A 4,914-nucleotide genomic window follows, 5' to 3' on the forward strand; every position below is an offset into this window, starting at 1 on the left:
GTGATGTGTTTTTCATAGTTAACTATTTCAATTTAAAGGAGTGACTTTTATTCTACATTATGTTCATTCTGTTTTTTAGTAACAAAATGTCCTGTCTGTTATGAAATGATAGCAACAGTAAGGTTTTCTGTCCTTTGTTGTTCTTCTTTGGCAAATAAAATGTTAATGTATCTGTCATTTATAGCCACAATAGTTCTATGAGACACACAACCTCCAAAGCTCAGCGGCTTATAAAAGTAACCGTGTGTTTCTTGGGCACGTCTAGGATTGGCTGGGACACCCCTTTACCACGTGCATCTCAATATCCCGGGTCCACTGGGCTATCTGTGCATCCTCTCCCCACGACAGTGGCAGAGAGAGAAAGAGCCAGCCTAAACATTCCGTTGATCAAAGCCAACAACATGGTTGAGCCCAAAGCCAAGGGATGGAGAAATACACTCCACCCTTTATGGGGCTAAGATTGTGAACGTGTAGCAACGCTACAGGGGTGGGGAATGTTGTTGTGACTAATAGTCCAGTCTATCACATGTCAGTAATTATATCAGCTCCCATTTTCTCTGGGTATTTGCTGATCCAGAGAAAGACAGTCATTTCAGCATCACAGCTTCAAAGGATATCTTTGGCCAGTGGAATAAAAACCTAACCTAATAAACAGTGGTTTAGAAAAACCAGAAATAGGAGCCATGAGATTGGAATACATCATCATCAATACTATGGGTCCTCATTAGGCAGTGACTGTCCCAGTTGTGAGTGTTCTGTGCTTGCGTCTCTCCTTTTGCAAAATATGATCATCTGGGGGCAATCTACAATGACTGTACTGCATCTGTCACATTTTTAAGGCATCTTTGATATAGTGGTTAGGTGTTTCGTTTTGTTGGAACCATAGGAATCAAATTGACTATCCAGAATTCTGTGTGAGATCATAGATCATAGATTAATTCACCTGCCCAGCCTTCTCTGCACACCTGCAATGGATCTCATTTCCATCCAAGGACTTTAATATTATTAGTTCATTATTAATTCATCATCCAAATTGCCACTTTATGACAGATTATATTCCAACGTTTTTTTTTTTTCCTTTTTTGAGATGGAGTCTCTGTCGCCCAGGCTGGAGTGCAGTGGCATGATCTCAGCTCAATGCAACCTCCACCTCCCGGGTTCAAGTGATTCTCTTGCCTCACCCTCCCAAGTAGCTGGGACTACAGACATGCACCACTATGCCTGGCTGATTTTTGTATTTGTTAGTAGAGACAGGGTTTCACCATATTGGCCAGGCTGGTCTCGAACTCCTGACCTCGTGATCCACACGCCTTGGCCTCCCAGAGTGCTGGGATTACAGGCATAAGCCACTGCACCCGGGTGATACTCCAACTGTTTTTGAGCTTGTTCAGGTTCAGTTTTGCCAATGAAATGTTCAGTGCCTTGTTTATGTTTTTAATTTTTTTAATTAAAAAAAATACCCTGGAAATCATCATCATGGCCTTAAGTCAAAAATTTTAATAAACAAACATTGACAATTCCAACCGACAGTTAAAACATCTTGAAAATTATCTGCTCGCTTATATTATCATCCCAGCAGAATGAGGGTATCTGTAATAGTCAACAAAGACAAATGACTTACACTTTGTTCCGGGTCCTGTCTCTGACTTGTGGCGCTAGAGTGGGCATGTTGCTTAATTTCGATGTCTCTCTGGTTCTACATTTACAAACTGGGGGTGGGGATGGGATGGAAATCTGTGTTTGCACATGTTTTGAAGCTCTTTGGAAGAAAAATGATACAAACGTGGAAAGCATCTTCTAGTCCTAGGAAGAAAGTGCTGAAGTCTCAGCACAAAGCCAGAGGAGAACAGCTGCCTCTCAGCAGAGATCTAAATATCTTGTTTCTCCTTTCTCAAAAGAAAGCACTGAACGTACAGCCACCTGTTTCCTGGCCAGGATGCTAGGTGCAATTGCACACAAGGGAGACAAAGCCCTTTTGTTTTCTAACCAGCTGCATTTGCCGGCAGGTCTGTTAAACGAGTTCTACAAAACAGCGTGTCACACAGCTTGGTGCTGCGTGGCTGGACTCCTGGTTTCTCTATTTTAGAACATCCAGGGGTTTGTGTCCCCTTTAAGAAAAGGTCATTTGGACATAATAACATTTGCCACCTTCACCAAGGCTCAATTCAAAGAGGAGTTGGCTCAGTTTGCATCAAACAAAAAAGACCTTTGAGGGACTAGGAAAGAGATGGAGAGAGGAGGCAGAGTGGAAGGGAGTGGGGAGCCCTATCATGGTAAGTTTCTGGGCACTAGGGGTTTTTGTTCTGTTTTTCTTCATCAACAGGTGAAGGTTCCTCTTATCAGGTAGAACATCATGTAAATATCAAGTCGCTCAAGGTGCTCAGCTGAAGAGGCTGGTGGTACTCCATGCCAGATGCCTAGTCTTCGAGGAGAGAAGAAATGGCACCTTCTCCCAAGAAAGATGAACAGGAGGGAGTGGAAAGTCTCCAGCCTCACAAAAGACAGAAAAGAAGCAGCAGCAAGTGCATCATAATTCTGCAATTTGGGAAACAGACAACGGAACGGTAAATGCCTTTCTCATGGTCATAAGGAAGCTGAATCCCAGCCAGCAGAGGTCCAAGCCAGGAAGTCACAGGACTGATGTCACGTGGGCTGTTGAGTCTCCGGAATCAGAGGCTTGGAATATGCCTAGAAGTCTTCGCCTAAAGAAGACTGGGCACACGTGTTTCAGCAAAAACCTAGAACCACAGATATTTCACTCAAGCCCCGTTAGCCAAACTGCTGCCCCTATCTGAACCCAGACAGAAGAGTGGATGTTATTCTCTGATAGCATCAAACAGAGTCTCTTGGACTAGAAACACCCAGGCATGGTGTAAGCCAGGGCTGTGCCAATGAACACATGTGGTTTAAGCAAACAATCTGTATATTCTACCTTGAAAATCTCCCTCAACACGATCCCTTACCCCAAGGCTTTCCTCACCCTTTCTAACAGCAAGGAACTAAATGGGTATCTTTCAGACAAGATATTAGAAGAGTCTTCTCTTAAATGCAAAAATTAAGATACTGAGATTGAGAATTCCCTAAGGAAACAGACTCCCCACCTCCCAGCCCATCCTACAACGTGCCTGCAAATGGGCAACCACCCCACCTGTATCAGCTTTTTAGCGTGACAATTTTAAAACGTACGAACGCACAGGGAGGCTCACCAGATGCTGAAGCATAATTTGTAATAAGAAAATAGCAGGAGTCAAAACATACCAAGAGTAAAAAGGAAATTTGGAGAAAACAAATACTCAGGGGGAAAAAACAACAACCTTGCAAGCAATTGTTTTTCCATAAACCACTAGGGAAAAGGTAGATTGTTTGGTAGACTGTATTGGAAAAACTGGTTTACCATTTTGAGAATTTGAAGTTGGATCACTGCCTAATGCTACAAATAAGGGGAGACGCTAGAAGAATTAAAGGCCTAAAATTGAAAAGTAAAGCTATAATGTTGATATAATAAAACATAAAAGACTACCCCCATGACTTAGGAGCAGGGAGAAACTTATTTAAACAAAATTCAGAAACCATACCTTGAACAAAATATGAAATAAATTGATAACATCCAAAATAGGAATTTCTGTTTAATGGAGGATGCTAAAGATGGTGACCGTGGGAGAAGATATTTTCAATTTCTAAACCCAGTAATGGTGTCTAGAATAGAAAGGGAACTCCTTCAAATGAGCAAGAAGAGAACGGAAACCCCCTACACCCTGTCTCCTGCTCAATGATGTCTCTGTAGCAAGAAAACACTTTCCCTCCTGTGCCATCAATGTCACCTTCACTACTGGGTCATTCCCATCAGCAGATGCACATCCTCTCATTTGTTCCGATTTTAAAACACCCTTTCTTGACCCCACTTCAACTCAATATTTCTACTTCCCTGCCAGGTGCAGTGGCTCACGCCTGTAATCCCAGCACTTTGGGAGGTTGAGGCGGGCAGATCACAAGGTCAGGCGTTCGAGACCAGCCTGGGCAATATGATGAAACTCCGTCTCTACTAAAAATACAAAAATTAGCCAGGTGTGGTGATGGACATCTGTAATCCCAGCTACTCAGGGGGCTGAGGCAGGAGAATCACTTGAACCTGGGAGGCAGAGGTTGCAGTGAGCCAAGGTTGCACCACTATACGCCAGCCTGGGCAACAGAGTGAGACTCCATCTTAAAAAAAAAAAAATTCTACTTCCTTTCACAGAAACACCCCTCAAAATAGCTGTCCACACTCCATGTTTTTAACTGCTCTCATTCCCTTCTTAAATTCTTACCATGTAACATTTGATTAATGCAAGAGGATACCTGTGAATGATGAAGCATAATAATAAAATGAACACCAATGAAGCTTCTACTCCACTTAAAACTTGGAACACCACCAATTTCATTGCATTAACTTGTGTGTTCCTTCTCTACCCCATCACTCTGCCTTTTCTTCTCACAGTGATAAAGCCACTACCTTATATTTTGTGTTTATCATTCCCTGCCGTTTTATCCCACCTATCTGTATTCCTAAACAATACACATTAAAACTGAGGGGGCTCAGGTTGTGTTAGCTTTTCCTCCATGCTTTGAAGTCATTTTGTATTCAACATGTCCAGAAACTCCTAACCTTTTCCTTCACACTTCCCCCAGTCTCCTCAATCTTGCAACGTCATCCTTCTAGCTGCTCACAGAATTACTTTTTTCACTTATGACTCCTCTATCTTGTCAAACATATCCATATCAGTAAGTCCTGTGGGTCCTCACTTCAAAATATACTCAGCATCCAACCACGCTTCACTGCCACTGCTGTCGCCCGGGTTCAAGCCACCATCGTCTCTCATCTGGATTATTGAAAATTCCACTGATCCGCACGCCTGCTTCACCCTTGCCCTTGCC

Source organism: Mandrillus leucophaeus, unplaced genomic scaffold (genome assembly GCF_000951045.1).
Source record: "Mandrillus leucophaeus isolate KB7577 unplaced genomic scaffold, Mleu.le_1.0 Scaffold367, whole genome shotgun sequence".
NCBI classification, from domain to species: Eukaryota; Metazoa; Chordata; class Mammalia; order Primates; family Cercopithecidae; genus Mandrillus; species Mandrillus leucophaeus.